This window comes from Loxodonta africana, chromosome 2 (assembly GCF_030014295.1).
Source record: "Loxodonta africana isolate mLoxAfr1 chromosome 2, mLoxAfr1.hap2, whole genome shotgun sequence".
In the NCBI taxonomy this organism is placed as follows: Eukaryota; Metazoa; Chordata; class Mammalia; order Proboscidea; family Elephantidae; genus Loxodonta; species Loxodonta africana.
The window spans coordinates 211085578-211107149 of NC_087343.1; the positions used below are offsets into that span (position 1 = coordinate 211085578).

At 40.5% G+C, this 21572-nt stretch overlaps 1 protein-coding gene across 7 annotated transcripts in view; it reads right to left on the minus strand.

Moving 5' to 3' along the window:
* EPN2 (epsin 2) overlaps nucleotides 1-21572 on the minus strand; it is a 107728-nt gene that overhangs the window by 49776 nt on the left and 36380 nt on the right. The window lies entirely within an intron of this gene.

Here is a 21572-nt window from a genome sequence, read left to right on the forward strand (position 1 = left end):
TTTCCTAGAACAAGGCTAAAGACCTCGATTTGGCTTCCAAAAGCCTCCAACATCTGACCCAAGCTAATACAATCTTGAAAGTAATTCAGTTCTAGTTCAACTCCTGTGAGACTCAAGATTACATGGCAACTAGTCTACCCAGCCCTACACTCTAAACACATCCATTCGCTCTCTTCTTTTGATGAGAAACACTGAGCTAGAGACATGTCCATGTCCCCAGCTGCTTCACAGGTTTGGGGACCCCACCTGCCTTGTTCACTGAGCTGTACCCGCACCCAGCACTATGCCAGGCACAGGGAGATAGGCATTGTTGGACAGATGGATGAAAGAGGTAACAATGTCCCTGCTTTCAAAAAGGCTGTAGTCTAGTGAGGAACAGAGGTAAACACAGGGGGACCTGGGGGCACAAAGGCAGAACAACCAACTCAGCTGTTGGGGGATGCAAAGGGGGTATGGGAAGGGCTTTCTGCCAGAAATAACACTCAGTATGATCTTCAGAGCTGAATAGAACTGATCAGGGGAAAGGCACAGAGGGCAAGAAAGAACCGGTTATGCAGGTGATTCCTCTTTGATAAAATGAGGAAACTATTGTATCTACACACTAGAAATGAACAATCCAAAAAGGAAATTAAGAAAATAATTCCAGAGGGGGAAGAAGATGGCGGTTTAGACAGGTACACTTTAACAGCGCCCCTACAACAAAGCCTGAAAAACCAAGTGAAACAGATACAAACGATGACCCTGGATCCCTGAATATCAAAGGGAAAGTTGAAGAACTGGACTGAGCAATGACCAGTAAGAGTTAGAATGAAATGAGAAGGAATGCTGAGATTCTCAGAGAGTCCCTGCCCAACTGGCTGGTTCAGCATAGCATGGCCATTTTGAGATGGCAGCAAACAACACCCCTAGGCAAGGAGTCCAGGAATGCACCTTCACAGAAAAAACAGCTGGAAACAGAGACGCTGAGTGAACAAACCTGGAGAGAAACAAGGAAGGCAGGTTGTGTGCCAGGACCAAACTAGCTCGAAAAAGAGACACAAGAGAGACCATGACTTTGAAACTAGGGCAACACAGGGAAGTGCCACTGGAGCAAAGTGGGGTGGACTGAATCGTTGGGGCCTCAGGACAGTGGACTGTTAAGATGGGGAGTACAACTCTGTGGAGAGACAAGGGAGAGTGCAGCAAGGTGGAAGACAGCTTCAGAGTCCCTAGCAAAGGCAGAGACGGGAGGGCCCTAGAACCTGGATAATGGGACTTCCTATCAGCAGTGGTGCATGACCACTGGGGCAAGCGACATCCAGTGAATAGTGGAGTAGCAGTGTAATAATCAGAAATTTCCCCCTTGACCAGCCCCATGGTGATCCCCCTACCCCTCATGTTTGAGTAGCCCCCCCACCCCCATTGCCCACACCGCAAGGTACCCTCAGTGACTTGCCCAACACTCCATACATCCACTGCTCCCCCACCCAGCCAGCACAGAGAGGAGCCCCAGAGACATGCCCACAGCTCCTGCTGCCAAGCAGCAAAGCAAGGAGCCTGGAGACATGCTCACCACGCCCCAACCCCCACCCATACAGTCAGGAGCCTGGAGACATAGCCACCACTCCCCCCACCCAGCTGGACCCACTCAGAGAGAAGCCTAAAGACTTGCCCACCGCTCTGCCCACAAAGCCCAGCCCACCCAGCAAGGAGCCCAGAGACACACCCATCACTTCCTCCACCCCAGCCTGAAGGGTGAGGAGCCCCAGAGACCTGCCAACCACTCCTCTTGCCCAGCCCAAGCCCACCACGCACCCCTCCTGGCCTGTGCAACTAAACACCCAGCCGACTCTCCCCACTCACCACTTGTCCCACCCAGCCCAATCCCACTGTACACTCCACCCGACCTGAGAAGCAAGGTGCACCCAGTGACCTGTCCACCAAGCACCCCTGCCGTAAAACACGTCGCCATCGAGTCTATTACAACTCATATCAACCCTACAGGGCAGAGCAGAACTGCCCCACAGGGTTTCCAAGGAGCAGCTAGTGGCTTTGAACTGCTGACCTTTTGGTTAGCAGCCAAGCTCTTAATCACTGCACCACCAGGGCTCTACCACATGCCACTCCCATACTTTACCTATTTCCTCAGTCCATCTGAACATATGTGGACACCCTCGGCACCTCCCCCCACCACTAGGACACCAATCCATAACAGAGCAGAGGGCCTGCCTCACCCATTAGAGGCGTACCACATCCCTGGGCTGACACATCCTGCTCTCTAAGACTGAAGTGATAGCACATGCAAAGGTGGAAGAACCACACGGCCCCACAAGAGCTGTGGAGGGATATTCACCACAAGGCACCTGGAGACCCACAATGGGGAAGGGTCTTGTTCACACACTGTCACACAATCCTACAAGAAAAGACAAATGTACCCAATGACAGAAGACTCTCATGTGTATGTGACCTACCTAACTGGCAAGAGCATAGTCATACACAACTAACTGGCAGCATCACAGTCATACACAGAACAATACTACAAAGCAACATCAATTAAAACAATACAAAGAAAGGTAGACAATATAAACAGAAAAGGAAAAAGCGAAGCTCTAGATATATCAAAAGCAAAACAGTACAAAAAAGACAATCAATCAATAAAGAAATATATAAACAAAATAGAACCTTAATGTCTCAAAGACAGCAGTAAATAACAAATCATACGAAGAAGCAGGATAAGAAGGCTAAAGTAAACGAGCAAAATAGAAGGACAGAAAACCTTTCTGAGGAAGAACTGATAATAGAACTATCTGACAGGGAATTCAGAAGACTAAGATTTAGGCTTCTCAAAGAGATAAACACACACACACACACGCAAAAAAAAAAAAAAAGAATTCAGGAAAACGATACAAGAAGAAAATGACAAACTCATAGAAATATGGTTTGTAAAAACCATACAAAATCAACAACTAGAAATTCAGAAGCTTAGCAATAAAATATCAGAAATAAACTTAATGGAAGGCCACAGAAGTAGAACTGAATCATTGGAAGAAAGAATCAGTGAAATAAAGAACAAATCCCTTGATCCTAATTTGTTTGAGGAAAAACCAAAAAAAGACTATAGAAAAATGAAGAAAGCCTAAGGGTTATGTGTACTGTGGAAGCTTGCGTGTTGCTGTGATGCTGGAAGCTATGCCACTGGTATTCAGATACCAGCAGGGTCACCCATGGAGGAAAGGTTTCAGTGGAGCTTCCAGACTAAGACAGACTAGGAAGAAAGACCTGACAGTCTACCTCTGAAGAGAATTAGCCAGTGAAAACCTTATGAATAGGAGTGGGACACTATCTGATACAGTGCCAGAAGGAGAGCTCCCCAGGATGGAAGGCACTCAAAAGATGACTAGGGAAGAGCTGCCTCCTCAAAGTAGAGTCAACCTTAATGATGTGAATGGAGTAAAGCTTTCAGGACCTTCATTTGCTGATGTGGCATGACTCAAAATGAGAACAAACATCCACTAATAATAGCAACCTGAAACGTATGAATCTAGGAAAATTGGAAATCATCAAAAACAAAATAGAACGCATAAACATCGATATCCTAGGCATTAGTGAGCTAAAATGGACTGGTACTGGCCATTTTGAATCAGACAATCATACAGTCTACTATGCCTCTTCAAGCCAACTTGAAGAGAAATGGTGTTGCATTCATCGTCAAAGAGAACATTTCAAGATCTATCCTGAAGTACAATGCTGTCAGTGACAGGACAATATCTATACACCTACAAGGAAGACCAGTTAATAAGACTATTATTCAAATTTACTCACCAACCACTAAGGCCAAAGATGATGAAATTGAAGATTTTTATCATCTTCTGCAGTCTGAAATTGATTGAACATGCAATCGGGATGCATTGATAAATACTGGTGATTGGAATGTGAAAGTTGGAAACAAAGAAGGATTGACAGTTGGAAAATACGACCTTGGGGAGAGAAACAATGCTGCAGATCAAATGACAGAAATTTGCAAGACCAACGACTTCTTCATTGCAAATACCTTTCATCAACAACATAATTTTTTTTTTTTTTTATACACATGGACTCCCTAGATGGAATACACAGGAATCATATTGACTACATCTGTGGAAAGAGATGATGGAAAAGCTCGATATCATCACTCAGAACAAGGCCAGGGGCCGACTGTGGAACAGACCATCAATTGCTCATATGCAAGTTCAAGTTGAAACTGAAGAAAACCAGAGCAAGTCCACAAGAGCCAAAATAAGATCTTGAGTATATCCCACCTGAATTTAGAGACCATCTCAAGAACAGATCTGAGGCAGGGCTAAGATGACAGAGTAGTCAGACACTTCCAGTGATCCCTCTTACAACAAAGACCCAAAAAAACAAGTGAAATGATTATATATATATGACAAGCTAGGAACCCTGACTATCAAAGGCTAAGTCAGGAAATCGGAATGAACGGCAGGGGGAGGGAGAGACAGTTCAGAAGCAGCAAGGAGTTGCCCGATCTGACTTAGCAGGAAATGGCGCCCTCAGGCACATTCCCCTGGAGCAACTGCGGCAATGCTGGCGATAGCATTCGGGATGCAGTTTTTTCAGGGAGAGACAGGAAGCCGCACAGTCTACTCACACCTCCAGAAACAGAGAAGAACAGCACCCTCAGCAACAGCTAACTACTTGCATTTATTTTACCACACTCCCCAGCCCCCAAGCCAGATTAACTGGCTGTCTATCTCCCTGGGCCTGAGATAGATCCTGCTGCATGCCCTGAGCCATTCTCCCAGCCTTGGAGAAGGAATAAACTAACAATTGGGGGAAAAGATAATCTGCCATCTCCACAAAGCTGGGCAGCTTAGGACAGAAGTGGCTCCTGTCCAGGCACGAATGCTTGCAGACTTTCAATACCTTTCACCCCTGCATGGACCTGTGTGGGCCCATGTCAGGAGACTGGGCCCTTTTTACTGCAATGGTATGTGTCCTTGAGATCTGACTTCAACTATTTCAACTGTGCAGTAGAAGGGAGGGTTTCTGATGTTTGACACTGCTTTGCCTATTAATCAACTCACCTACCCACATCAGGGACCTGAGGACTGGTGGCTCCACCCACATCACCTAGCCACCTACCACAGGGGGCCAAGGATAAGTGGTGCCTCCCAGTCCTTAAAACCAAAAGCACTGGGTACCCATGGTCCGGCTGCAGAGCCCACCCACCTGTGCGCTCTAGGGAACGAGGGCGCGCTTTCCTCACAGACACTCAAGGGACGATTGTCAGCCTTCTGCCTTGTTCAGAGCATGGCCCCTGCTGCAGCCAGATACCTGTGCCTACACCAATCACCCCTGCCCCTCCAGGACTGTAGGACAGAGCCTGTACCACACACTTGATGACCAACTACCTGGACACCTGAGTTGAATCCGTACAAAAAAAGTGAATGGACTCCTAGGGTCATATACCTGAGAACAGCTCTAACCATCTGGTGACAGATGTTAGAGGTCCAAAGGTGCAAATAATCAGGAAAGCTCACTCAAGCAGCCTATCTAGCATATCAAAACAAAACAAAGCAAGAAGCCAGGATACAGTAAGCAAACATAAAATAAATTAATACAGTAATCTCTAGACAGTTCAGAGACAACAGTCAATATCAAATCACATAAAGAAAGCAGACCACGATTTCAAAACGAAGAATGAAGGAATCTTCTGGATGAAGATGTATTCCTGGAATTACCAGATATAGAATACAAAAAATTAACATACAGAACCCTTCAAAAGATCAGAACAAGCCAAGGAACACACAGATAAAGCAGCTGAGGAAATTAAAAAGGTTATTCAAGAACATAATGAAAACTTTAATAGGCTGCAAGAATCCACAGAGAGACTGCAATCAGAAATTCAGAAGATTAACAATAAAATTTCAGAATTAGACACCCCAACACAAAGTCAGAGGAGCAGAACTGAGGAAATGGAAGGCAGAATTAGTGAGATTGAAGATAAAACACTTGGCACCAATATATTTGAAAGTCACCAAGACATATTATAATCAAACTTGCCAAAACCAAAGATAAAGAGAGAATTTTAAGGAGGCTAGGCATAAACGAAAATTCACCTACAAAGGAGAGTCAGTAAAATAAGCTTGGACTACTCGGCAGAAGCCATGCAGGCAAGAAGGCAATGCAATGACTTATATACAGCAGTGAAGGAAAAAACTGCCAACCAAAAATCATATATCCAGCAAAACTGTCTCTCAAACATGAAGGTGAAATTAGGACACTTCCAGATAAACAGAAGTTTAGGGAATTTGTAAAAACAAAACCAAAACTAAAAGAAATACTAAAGGGAGTTCTCTGATTAGAAAATCAATAATATATCAACTGAAGACTACAACTCAGGACAGAGCAACCAGATATCAACCCAGATATGGAAATCACACAAATAAATCAAAATTTAAAAAAGCTGAAAACAGGGAAACAGCGATATCATTATGTAAAAGATGGCAACATTAAAATAATAAAGGGGGCTAAAAGACACAGTCACAGATCTTTCATAAGAGAGGAAGTCAAGGCTACATAAAGAAATAAAAGTTTGGTTTAAACATAGAAAAATAGTAGTACATATTGAGATTTTTTTATTGAGATAACCACAAAGGAGGCTAAGGATCCTACACATCAAAACAAAACACAAGAAAAACAAAGACTCAGCAAAAACAAAATTAACAACAAAGAGGAAAAGAAAATATATAAACTACTCAGCACAAAAAATTAAGTGGGAAAAATGAACTGTCAACAATGCACAAAAAAAGACATCAAATGACAGCACTAAACTCGTACCTATCCATAACTGCACTGAATGGAAATGGACTAAATACACCAATGAAGAGACAGAGATCAGCAGAATGGATTAAAAAAAAACACACAATCCATCTACATGCTGCCTACAAGAGACACACCTTAGACTTAAAGACACAAATAAACTAAAACTCAAAGTATGGGGGAAAAAATACGCCAAGCAAACAACAATCAAAAAAGAGCAGGAGTGGCAATATTAATTTTGGACAAAATAGACTTTAAAGTAAAATCCACCACAAAGGATAAGGACATTCTATAATGATTAAAGAGACAATATACCAGGAGGATATAACCATATTAAATGTTTACACACCCAATGACAGGGCTTCAAGATACATAAAACAAACTCTAACAGCATTGAAAAGTCAGATCAGACAGCTCCACAATAAGAGTAGGAGACTTCGACACACCACTTTCGGTGAAGGACAGAACACCCAGGAGGAAGCTCAATAAAGAACGGAACATCTAAATGCCACCATCAACCAACGTGGCCTCATACATATACAGAACAGTACACCCAACAATAACCAAGTATACTGTCTTTTCTAACGCACATGGAACATTCTCTAGAACACACCACATATTAAGTCATAATGCAAGCCTTAACAGAATCCAAAACATCAAAATATTACAAGGCATTTTCTATAACCATAAAGACATAAAACTAGAAATAAATAACGGGAAAAGAAATCAAACACTCGGAAACTGAACACCACTCTGCTCAAAAACGACTGGGTTATGGAAGAAATTAAGGATGGAATAAAGAAATTCATAGAATCCAATGAGAATGAAAACACTTCCTATCCGAACCTTTAGGACACTGCTAAAGCAGTGCCCAGAGGTCAATTTATAGCAATAAACGCACACATCCAAAAAGAAGGGCGAAAAATCAAAGAATTATCCCTTCAAATTGAACAAACAGAAACAGAGCAACAAAAGAAACCCTCAGGCACCAGAAGAAAGCAAATAATAAAAATTAGAGCAGAATTAAATGAAAGAAAAACAAATGGAAGAGCTAACAAGACCAAAAGCTGGTTCTTTGAAAAAATAAACAAAATTGATAAACCACTGGCTAAAATGACAAAAGAAAAATAGGACAGGAAAGTAAATAACCTGAGCAAGAAATGAGATGATCAATATCACAACAGCTCCAACAGAAACTGAAAGAATCATATCAGATTACTAAGAAAAACTGTACTCTAACGAATTTGAAAACCTAGACAAAATGAATGTATTTCTAGAAACACACTACCTACCTAAACAAACACAAACAGGTAGAAGAACTAAATAAACCTATACCTAAAGAAGAGTTTGAAAAGGAAATTAAAAAACTCCCAACAAAAAGCCCTGGCCCGGACGCTTTCACTGCAGAGTTCTACCAAACTTTCAGAGAAGAGTTAACACCACTACTACTAAAGGTATTTCAGAGTATATTAAATATATATTCTATATATATACATTCTACAAAGCCAGAATATCCCTGACACCAAAACAAGGTAAAGACACCACAAAAAAAGAAAATTACAGACCTATATCCCTCATGAACTTAGATGCAAAAATCCTCACCAAAATTCTAGCCAACAGAATTCAACAACATATCAAAAAAATAATCTACCATGACCAAGTGGAATTCATACCAGGTATGCAGAGGTTGTTCAACATTAGAAAAACAATCAATGTAATCCATCACATAAATAAAACAAAAGACAAGAACCACATGATCTTATCAATTGATGCAGAAAAGGTATCGGACAAAGTTCAACACGCATTCATGATAAAAACTCTCAGCAAAATAGGAATAGAAGGAAAATTCTTAAACATTATAAAGGGCATTTATACAAAGCCAACAGCCAACATCATCCTAAATGAAGAGAGTCTGCAAGTATTCCACTTAAAAACAAGAACCAGAAAAAAATCATCCTTTATTATCACTCTTATTCAACAGTGTGCTGAAGGGCCTAGCCAGAGCAACTAGGCTAGATAAAGAAATAAAGGGCATCCAGATTGGTAAGAAGAAGGAAAAGTATCTCTATTTGCAGATAATGTGACCTTATACACAGAAGACCCTAATGAATCCTCAAGAAAAGCTACTGAAAGTATTGGAAGAGTTCAGCAGAGTATCAGGATACAGGATAAAAATACGAATATCAGTCAGATTCCCCTACACCAACAAAGAGAATGACGAAGAGGACATCACCAAATCAATACCATTTACAATAGCCCCTAAAAAGACAAAACACTTAGGAATAAATTAACCAGAGACGTAAAAGACCTATACAAAAAAAAAACAAGACACTACTGCAAGAAACCAAAAGAAACCCACGTAAGTGGAAAAACATACCTTGCTCGTGGATAGGAAGACTCAACATTGTAAAAATGTCTATTCTATGGAAAGCTATCTATTGATATAATGTAATTCTGATCTAAATTTCAATGACATATTTTAATGAGATGGAGAAAAAAATCTCCAACTTCATACGGAGGGGAAGGAGGCCCCGTATAATTAAAGCATTACTAAAAACAGAAGAACAAAGTGGGAGGCCTCACAATACCTGATTTTAGAACCTGTTATTCCATAACAGTAGTCAAAACAGCCTGGTACTGGTGTAACAACAGATACATAGACCAAAGGAACAGACTCAAGAATCCAGGCATAAATCCATATGAGCAGCTGATATTTGACAAAAGCCCAAAGTCTGTTAAATGGGGAAAAGACAGTCTCTAACAAGTGGTGCTGCCATAACTGGATATCCAGCTGCAAAAAAATGAAACAAGACCCACACCTTACACCATGCACAAAAACTAACTCAAAATGGATCAATGACCTAAATATAAAATCTAAAATGATAAAGATCATGGAAGAAAACTTGGGATAATGTTTGGAGCCCTAATACATGGCATAAGCAGTATGCAAAACATTATTAACAATGCACAAACACCAGAAGGGAAACTAGATAACTGGGAGCTCCTAAAACTCAAACACCTATGCTCATTCAAAGGCTTTACCAAAAGAAGAAAAAGGTTACCTAAAGATTGGGAAAAAGTTTCTAGCTACACTTTCGATCAGCATCTGATCTCTAAAATTTACATGATACTGCAAAAACTCAACAACAAAAAGATAAATAACCCAATTAAAAAGTGGGCAAAGAATATGAACAGGCACTTCACCAAAGAAGACATTCAGGCATCTAACAAGATACATGTGAAAACGCTCACAACCATTAGCCATTAAAGAAATGCAAATCAAAACTGCAGTGAGATACCATCTCACTCCAACAAGGGTGGCATTAATCCAAAACACACAAAATAATAAATGTTGAAAAGGCTGTGGAGAGAATGGAACACTTATACACTGCTGGTGGGGATGTAAAATGGTACAACCACTTTGCAAACCGATTTGGCACATCCTTAAAATGCTGGAAATAGAACTACTATACAATCCTGCAAACCCACTCCTTGGAATATATCGTAGTGAAATAAGAGCCTTTACATGAACAGATATATGCACACCCATGTTCACTGCAGCACTGTTTACAATAGCAAAAAGATGGAAGCAATCAAGGTGCCCATCAATGGGTAAATGGATAAATAACGTTATATTCACACAATGGAATACTATGTACCAGTAAAGAACAATGATGAATCATGAAATATCTTGTAACATGGAGGAATCTGGAAGGCATTATGCTGAGCAAAATTAGTCAACTGCAAAAGGACAAATATTGTATGAAATCACTATTATAAGAATTCAAGAAATAGTTTAAACACAGAAGAAAATATTCTTTTATGGTTATGAGGGTGGGGAGGGAGGGAGCGATGGGGTACTCACTGATTAGATAGTAGACAAGAACTGTGTTAGGTGAAGGGAAAGACAACGCACAATACAGGCGAGGTCAGCACAACTGGACTAAGCCAAAAGCAAAGAATACAACCGAATGCTTCAAAGGCCAGAGTAGCAGGGGCGGGGGTCTGTGGACCATGGTTTCAGCGGACATCTAGGTCAACTGGCATAATAAAATCTATTGAGAAAGCATGCTGCATCCCACTGTGGTAAGTGGCATCTTAAACACTAGCAAGCGGCCATCTAAGATGTATCAACTGGTGTCGACCCACCTGGAGAAAAGGAGAACGAAGAACACCAAAGACACAAGGTAATAATGAGCCCAAGAGATACAAAGGGCCATGTAAATTAGAGACTACAGCAGCCTGAGATCAGAAGAACTAGATGATGCCCGACTACAACTGATGACTGCCCTGATAGGGAACACAACAGAGAATCCTTGATGGAGCAGGAGAGCAGGATGTAGACCTCAAATTCTCGTAAGAAGACCAGATTTAATAGCCTGACTGAGACTAAAGGATTCCAGAGGTCATGGTCCCCAGAACTTCTGTTAGCCCAACACTGGAACCATTCCCAAAGCCAACTCTTCAGACAGGGATGGGGCTGGAGTGTAAGACAGAAAATAACACTGGTGAGGAGTGTGCTTCTTGGCTCAAGTAGAAAGATGAGACTAGGTGGGCAGCTCCTGTGAGGAGGGGAGATAAGAAGGCAGAGGGGGACAGACGCTGGATAAATGGACACAGGGAATACAGGATGGAGAGAAGGAGTGTGCTGTCTCATTATGGGGACAGCAACTAGGTGTACACAGCAAGGTGTATATAAATTTTTGTATGAGAGACTGACTTGATTTGTAAACTTTCACTTAAAGCACAATCAATAAATAAAAGCGATAAAAAGGAAAGGGAAGAGAGCAGAGAGGTGGTAGACCTCATACCACCAAGAAAACAATGCTAGGAGCAAAGCACATCCTTTGGACCCAGGGTTCCTGCTCGGAGAAGCTCCTAGTCCGGGGGAAGATTGATAAGAAGGCCAACAGGTATTGGAAGCCTTCTCCTGGAACTGACACCTGAATTTGGACTTTTAGCATACTTTATTGTGAGGAAATAAACTTCTCTTTGTTAAAGCCATTAACAAAAAAAAAAGAATACATTTGACACATTAAACACTAATGACCCAAGTCCAGATGAGTTGTGGAATGACATCAAGGACATCATACATGAAGAAAGCAAGAAGTAATTGAAAAGACAGGAAAGAAAGAAAAGACCAAGATGGATGTCAGAGGAGACTCTGAAACTTGCTTTTGAACATCGAGCAGCTAAAGCAAAAGGAAGAAATGATGAAGTAAAAGAATTGAACAGAAAATTTCAAAAAGCGGCTTGAAAAGACAAAGTAAAGTATTATGATGACATGTGCGAAGAGCTGGAGATAGAAAACCAAAAGGAAAGAACACGCTCGGCGCTTCTCAAGCTGAAAGAACTGGAAAAAAAAATTCAAGCCTCGAGTTGCAATAGTGAAGGATTCTATGGCGAAAATATTAAACAATACAGGACGCATCAAAAGAAGGTGGAAAGAAAACACAGAGTCATTATACCAAAAAGAATTAGCCGACGTTCAACCATTTCAGGAGGTAGCATGTGATCAGGAACCGACGGTATTGAAGGAAGAAGTCCAAGCTGCACTGAAGGCACTGGCAAAAAACAAGGCTCCAGGAATTGACAGAGCATCAATTGAGGTGTTTCAACAAATGGATGCGGCGCTGGAAGTGGTCACTTATCTATACCAAGAAATTTGGAAGACAGCCACCTGGCCAAACAACTGGAAGAGATTCATATTTATGCCTATTCCCAAGAAAGGTGATCCAACCAAATGCAGAAATTACCAAACAATATCATTAATATCATATGCAAGCAAAATTTTGCTGAAGATGATTCAAAAGCAGCTGCAGCAGTATATTGACAGGGAACTGCCAGAAATTCAGGCCAGATTCAGAAGAGGATCTGGATCCACGGATATCATTGCCGATGTCAGATAGATTCTGGCTGAAAGCAAAGGATATCAGAAAGATGTTTACTTGTGTTGTACTGACTATGCAAAGGCATTCAAGGGTGTGGATCATAACAAAGTATGGATAACATTGCGAAGAATGGGAATTCCAGAACACTTAATTGTTCTCATGAGGAACCTGTACATAGATCAAGAGGCAGCTGTTCAGACAGAACAAGGAGATACTGCGTGATCTAAAGTAAGCAAAGGTGTGCATCAGGGTTGTATCCTTTCACCATACCTATTCAATCTGTATGCTGAACAAATAATCCAAGAAGCTGGACTATATGAAGAAGAATGGGGCATGAGGATTGGGGGAAGACTCATTAACAACCTGGGTTATGCAGATGACACAACCTTGCTTGCTAAAAGTGAAGAGGACTTGAAGCACTTACTAATGAAGATCAAAGATCACAGCCTTCAGTATGGATTATACCTCAACATAAAGAAAACAAAAATCCTCACAACTGGACCAACTAGCAACATCATGATAAATGGAGAAAAGACTGAAGTTGTCAAGGATTTCATTTTACTTGGATCCACAATCAACACCCATGGAAGCAGCAGTCAAGAAATCAAAAGACACACTGCATCGGGCAAATCTGCTGCCAAAGACCTCTTTAAAGTGTTGAGAAGCAAAAATGTCACCCTGAAGACTAAGGTGCATCTGACCCAAGCCATGGTATTTTCAATTGCATCATACACATGTGAAAGCTGGACAATGAATAAGGAAGACCAAAGAAGAATTGACGCCTTTGAATTGTGGTGTTGGTGAAGAATATTGAACATACCATGGACGGCCAAAAGAACAAACAAATCTGTCTTTGAAGAACTACAACAAGAATGCTCCTTAAAAGCAAGGATGGCGAGACCGCGTTTTACCTAACTTTGGACATGTGGTCAGGAGGAATCAGTCCCTGGAGAAGGACATCATGCTTGGTAAAGTACAGGGTCAGCAGAAAAAAGGAAGCCCCTCAACGAGATGGAATGACACAGCGGCTGCAACAACGGGCTCAAGCATAACAAGGATTCTAAGGATGGCGCAGGACCAGGCAGTGTTTCATTCTGTGGTACACAGGGTCGCTATGAGTCGGAACCGCCTCACCAGCACCTAACAACAACAAGGGTTATGTGGGACCCATCAACAGGAACAGTATACGCATATTAGGAATCCCAGAAAGGCAGGAGAGAATAAAAGAGTTCGGAGAGAATTTCTGAAAATATACCGGCAGAGAACTTCCCATGTATCATGAAAGGGAGAATAAATTGTGCAGTTATAGAACTTCTATATGGAGACTGTTTTAACCACAAAGAAAATAAATAAATCTACTCACCAAAATAAAAATAAAAACAAAAGGTCCAGTAAACACAAAAGCAATAATAATAAATGAAAGGAAAAGAAAATCTACAAAAAGAACTCAGCACAGAAAGTAAAGAACAAAGAAACCATCAGCACCACAACAACAACAAAAAAATGTACAATAAAATGGCAGCAGTAAATTTTTACCTATCGATAATCATACTGAATGTAAACAAATTAAATACACCAGTCAAGGCAGAGAGTGGCAAAATGGATTTAACAAAAAAAAAGGGCCCGTCAATATGTTATATACAAGATACACACCTTAGACACAAAGACATAAACAGGTTAAAAATCAAAGGATGGGGAAAAATATACCAAGCAAATCGTAACCAAAATAGAGCAGGAATGGCAATATTAATATCTGACAAAAAGACTTTAAGTCAAAATCCATTATAAGAGACAAAGAAGGACATAATATAATGATTAAAGGGTCAATTCAGCAAGAAGACACAAGAATTATAAATATGCATGCACCCAATGCTAAAGCTCCAAAATTTACAAACCAAACAGAATTAAAGACAGAAATAGACAGATGTACAATCATAGCAGAAGATTTTAACACAGAACCTTCGGTAACGTACAGAACAACTAAAAAGAAAACCAACCAATAAAGATACAGAAGATCTAAACAACACTATTAACCAACTGGACCTCACACACATCTATAGAACACACCACCCAACAGCAGCACAATATACATTCTTCTGCAATGCACATGAACATTCTCCAAAATAGACCATATTTTAGGCCACAAAGCAAGCCATCGATAAATTTAAAAAGACTGAAATTATATGAAGCATCTTTTCTGACCGTAACAGTATGGAACTAGAAATCAGTGACAGGAAGAACAAGGAAAATAAATACATGGAAACTAACATATTACTAAAAAAAGCCCCTGCGTCATACAAGAAATCAAAAGTGAAATTAAAAAATACTTAGACTCAAACAAGAATGATAACGCAACATACCAAAACCTTTGGGATGCAGTAAAAGCAGTGTTCAGAGGAAAATTATAGCAACGAATGGATAAATTAAAAAAGACTAAAGGTCCAAAATTAATAACTTAACCTGACAACTTAAATAAAAATGGAAGAGAAAAAGAAGACCAAAGCTACCATAACACAGGAAATAATAAAGATCAATGCAGAAAAAAACGAAATAGAAACAGTAAGACTAGAAGTTGTTTCTTTGATAGGATCAATAAAATTGACTACTGGCCAAATTGACAAAAGAAGATGAGAAGATGCAAATAGTCAAAACAAGAAAAGAAATTGGAGACTTTACAACAGACCCAACCGAGAAAAAGAAGGATCAAAATGGAATAATATGAAAAATTGAACTCCAATAAACATGAGAAACCAGAAGAAATGGACAAATTTCTAGAAATATACTACCTACCTAAACTAACACAAATAGAGGCAGAAAATCTCAACAAACCCATAATGAAAGAGATTGAAGGTGTCAAACAAACTCCCAACCAAAAAAAAAACCCCAGCCCATATGGTTTCACTGGAGAATTTCACCAAACGTTCAGAGAAGAGTTGACCTGAATTCTACTCAAACTCTTCCAAACCACAGAAGAGGAAGGAAAGCTCCCTCACTCATTCTATTGAAGCCAGAATCACCCTAATACCAAAGCCAGGTAGAAAAAAATCAAAAAAAAAAGAAAATTATAGACCAATATCCCTCATGAATATAGAAGGAAAAATTCTCAACAAAATTCTAGTGAACAAAATTCAACAACTCTTCAAGCAATTCATACAGCATATTCAGGTGCAAGTCATACCAGGAATGCAAGAGTGGTTCAACATTAGAAAATCAATAAATGTTACTCATCACAATAATTACAACAAAGGAAAAAATCACATGATCATCTCAATTGATGCAGAAACGGCATTTGATAAAATTCAACACCGTTTCCTGATAAGAACTCTCAGCAAAATAGGAATAGAAGGGAAATTCCTCGACGTAATTAAGGGCATATATGCAAAACCAATAGTCAACATTATTCTTAATGAAGAAAGACTGAGAACCTTCCCCTTGAGAACAGGAAAGAAACAAGGATGCCCCTTATCACCACTCTTACTCAATATTGTATTGGAAGTCATAGCCAAAGCAATAAGGCAAGAAAGGGAAATAAAGGATATCCAAATTGGAAGGAAGAAGTATAAAACTATCTCTATTTACAGATGACATGATCCTATACACAGAAAACCCTAAAGATTCCACAAGAAAATTGTAGGGTTCAGAAACATTGTAGGGTACAAGATCAACACACAAAAATCAGCTGAAAATGAAACCAAGGAAATAATAGCCTACAAAAGGATAAAATAACTAGGAATAAACCTAACCAGGGATATAAAAGACCTATACAGTGAAAACTAGTAAAACATTGTAAAAACGTCACTACTACCCAAAGTGATCTACAGATACAATGCAATTCCAAAAACATTCCTTACTGAAATGAAAAAATTAATCATCAACTTTATAAGGAAGGAAAGAGGCCCTGAATAGCTAGAGCAATACTGAGGAAGAAAACAAAGTAGGAGGCCTCACACTTCCAAATCTCAGAACAGCCTGGAACTGGATAGAACTGAGAACCCAGAAGTAAACCCATCCATCTATGGGCAGCTGATTTTCAACAAGCGTCAAAGTCCATTCAATGGAAAAGAAACCGTCTCTTTAACAAATGGTACTGGCAAAACTGGATATCCATGTGCAGAAAAATGAAACAGGATCCATACCTCACACCATACACAAAAACTACATCAAAATGGATCACAGACCTACATGCTAAAGCTGAAACTATAAAATTCCTAAAAAAACAGAAAAACAGTGCTATCGAAATAAAGTTCCTAGAATATAGGAAATATGGGCGAGGAGGGAAGCCAGATTAATGAAAACAGACCAACCAGAATGGAAATGAGAATGTTGACACATGTGAAAAATGTAACAAATGTCACTGAATAATATATATAGAAATTGTTAAATGGGAACCTAATTTGCTGTGTAAACTTTCACCAAAAACACAATAAAACATTGTAATAAATAAATGAGTTAGCTGGAAAAAGAAGAAAACAATTCCATTTACAATAGCATCAGAAAGAATAAAATAGTTAGGAATACACTTAACCAAAGAGGCATAAGACTTGTACACTGAAAACTACAAGATATCACAGAAAAAGATGAAAGACTACCTAAATAAATGTAAAGACATCTTGTGTTCATGAAAGACTACCTAAATAAATGTAAAGACATCTTGTGTTCATAAACTGGAAGACTTAATACTGTAAAGATGAGGGTACTACCCAAAGTGATCTAAAGATTCAATACAATTCTATGTTATGGATTGAATTATGTCCCCCCAAAATATATGTCATAAATCATAACCCCTATGCCTATGGTTATAATCCCATTTAGGAATGGGTTGTCTTTGCTATATTAACGAGGCAGCATTAGTGGAGGGTGTATTTTGAGTCAATCTCTTTTGAGATACAAAAGAGACTAAACAAGCGAGCAGAGCAGAAGTGGGATAAAGACAGATGCCAAAACACATGGAGATCTCCAAGAAACAAGGAAGCAGAAGCTGAAGAGACAAAGACTCTTCTTCAGAGCCAACAGAGAAAGCAAGCCTTCCCCTTGAGCCAGCGTCCTGGATTCGGACTTCTGCCCTCCTAAAGGAGAAAATAAATTTGTTTGTTAAAGCCATTTACTTGTGCTATTTCTGTTATAGCAGCACTAGATAACTAAGACACCCTATAAAATCCCAATGGTGCTTTTTGCAGAAATGAAAACAAAAAAAACACTTCATAAAATCTATATGATATTTCAAGGGACCCAGGATAGCCAAAACAATCTTGAAAAACAAGAACAAAGTTGGAGGACTCACACTTCCTGATTTCAAAATTTACTACAAAGCTACAGTAATCAAAACAGTGCGGTACTAACATAAGGATGGATATGTACGTTAATGGAATACAATTGAGAATTCAGAAATAAACTCTCACATACATGGCCAATTGATATTCTACAAGGGTGGCAAAACTATTCAATGGGGAAAGAATACTCTTCTCAACAAATGTTGGGACAACTGGATCTCCACATGCAAAAGAAAGAAGCTGGACCCCTACCTCACGCCATTAAAAAAAAAAAAAAAATGGATGAACAACCTAACTCTAAGAACTAAAACTATAAAACTCTTAGAAGAAAACACAGTGATAATGCTTCAGGATCTTATTTTTAACAACGGAGTCTCAACAAAAGACAAAAAAGATAAGCTGGATGCCATCAAAATTAAAAATTTTTGTGCATCAAAGGAGTCATCAAGAGAGTGAAAAGACAGCCTACAGAATGAGAGGAAATGTCTGTAAATCATATGTGATTAGGGATTAATATCCAAAATATATAAAGAACTCCTACAACTCAACAACCGAAAGACAAGCAACCCAATTAAAAATAAGTAAAGGACTTGAGTAGGCCTTTTTCCAAAGACCAATAACCACATGAAAAGATTCTCAACAATCATTGGGGAAACGCAAATCAGAACCACAAGACACCATTTCACATCCACTAGGATGGCTATGGCTATAATCAGAAAAACAGAAAAGAGGGACAACATACAATACAGGGGAAGTCGGCACAACTGGACTAAAGCAAAAGTGAATTAAGTTTCCTGAACACAACGAACACAACCAAACACTTCGAGCTGGGGCTAGGGCCTGGGGACCATGGTTTTGGGGGAGATCTAGTTCAACTGGCATAACAAAGTTTATTAAGAAAATGCTCTGCATCCCACTTTGGTGAGTGACATCTGGGGTCTTAAAAGCTTGTAAGCAGCCATCTAAGATGCATCAACTGGTCCCAACCCACTTGGAGCAAAGAGGAATGAAGAACACCAAAGCCACAAGGAAAATATTGGCCCAAGACACAGAAGGACCACATAAACCAGAGACTCCATCAGCCTGAGACCGGAAGAACTAGATAATGCCCAACTACCATCAATGACTGCCCTGACACGGAACATGACAGAGAGTCCTTGACGGAGCAGGAGAAAAGTGTGGTGCAAAACTCAAATTCATGTAAAAAGACCAGGCTTAATGGTCTGACTGACATCGGGGGAACCCCCAATGCCATGGCCCCCTGGACACTCTGTTAACTGAGAACTAAAATCATTCCCAAAGCCCACTCTTCAGACAAAGATTAGGCTGGATTATAAAACGTAAAATACTACTCATGAAGAGTGTGCTTCTCAGTTCAAGCAGATACATGAGACCAAATGGGAGGTTCCTTCCAGAGGCAGGATGAGAAAACAGGAAGGGACAGGAACTACTTGAATGGACACAAGAAACCCAGGTTGGAAAGGGGGGTGTGCTGTCACATTATAAGGAATGCAACTAACGTCACATAATGACGTGTATGAATTTCTGTATGAGAAATTAACTTGAGCTGTAAATTTTCACCTAAAGCACAATTAAAAAAAAAAAAATCGAAGGACCATAAAAAAAGAAAAATGGAAAATTAATGTTGATGAGCATGTGGAGAAACTGTATTGCTGGTAGGAATATAAAAATGGTGCAGCCACTGTTGAAAAGTTTGGCAGCTTCTCAAAAAGTTAAATATGGAATTACCATCCCAGACCCAAAAAATGAACCAACAATTTCACTCCTAGGTATATACCTAGGATATTCATGCTCACATGTTCACTGCAGCATTATTCACAATAGTCAAAAGGTGAAAACATCCCAAGTGTCCATCAACAGATGAAGGGATAAACAAAACTTACTGTGTATGTGTATGTATGTATATATATGCACACACACATATCTACACACATGTCCCAGAGCCCTGGTGGCACAGTGGTTAAGGGTTTGGCTGCTAACCAAAGGCCAGCTGTTCTAATCCACCAGCTCCTGGAAACCCTATGGGGCAGTTCTGTCCTACTGGGCCGCTACGAGTTGGAATCAACTCGACAGCAACTGGTTTTTTTGGCAATGGAGTATTACCCAACCATAAAAAGGAAATGAAACACTGATACATGCTACAACATGGAAGAACTTTAAAAACATGCTAAATGAAAGAAGCCAGGCACAAAAGGACAAATACAGGAAATGTCTAGAATAGGCCAATGCGTACAGACAAAAACTAGATTAGGACCTGGTGGGGGAGACGTTGCTTAATGGGTACAGAGGTTCTGTTTGGGGGATGAAAAAATTTTGGAAATGGATAGTGATGGATAGTACAACACTGTGAATGTAATTAACGCCACTGAATGAAACACATAAAAATAGCTAAAATGACAAATTTTATGTTATACGTATTTTACCACAATAAAACAAAAAGTTTAAAAATGAGAAAGCCAAGGCCCAGAGGGCTCCAGGAGCTGCCAAAGATAGGACAGTACAGCTGGGATCTGAACTGGAGCCCATGCCTGGGCCCTACCCTGAACTGAAAGCAAGTGACCCCACCCTCCACCCTCAACAGCCCACTCTCCAATTCTGGATCCATGAGGTGGGGCAGGCAGCCAAGCGCCAGACTCTGTCTCACTTAGTGCTTAGGAAAAGAGAGCTGCAGTCATTAAGTCAGCCTAATGTGCCTGCCCCCAGAGCCCACTTCAGCCCCAGGGCCTTGCCCTCTAGAGCTCCCTCCCCCTGAGGGGCTCCTCCAGGCTGATGGGCGATTCCAGCTGGAGGGAGAGAGGATGGATGGCCTCATAAATAAAGCCAAAGACTGGGAATAGCACATCAAATGAACAAATAAAGAGTAAAAATAAGAGGTGCCAGTGGGGGGAACCATCCCAGGCTTGTGACAGTTAAGACACTCGCTCCTGCCAATGAGGCCTTCTGTCCATCCTCACACACACCCAGAATTCGCCTCCCTGCTGGGCAGGCATAACCGCCTTCCACTCCTCTGGCCAGTTTTCAGAAATCTTTTTTCACGGTCACCTGCATTTTTTATTTCATTAGGTTCTTCATTCACAACATTTACTGCTGGCAAAGACAGGAAGGCTCTCGCAAAGGAAAAAAAATACTTTGACTTTTAACAAGCATTTCCCAGCTTAAAGTGCAAATTTTCATCAGAATCAGTACTAATATTCTAATGTATCCAATGCCCAGGGGACCTCCCCTGTGCCAGGGACCCTGAACTTCCATCTGTGATGCCTTTGCATACAGCAAGGCTGTTGTCCCTCTGGCAGAGAAGATGACAGAGCTGGGATTTGCCCCTGGAAAGGTCCTCAGGGGAAAAAAAGACTTCCTGAGGGAGAAGCAGCACCCCGGACCCTGCTGCCCTCTTCTCGTCCTCCTGCCTTCCAGAAGGCCTCCAGCTGGGCCTGTGTTCCCCAGAAAGAGGCCTGGGAGAGGCCATGAGGCCCAACCAGCCCCCGCGACCTCCTCTCTGGGCCTTCTGACTTGGCTGGAAAGGGCTGCACAATGTCCCGGAATGGGCTGCTGCTTTCTCAGGCAGGCTCCGCTTGGAGAGACCTCTGCTGAG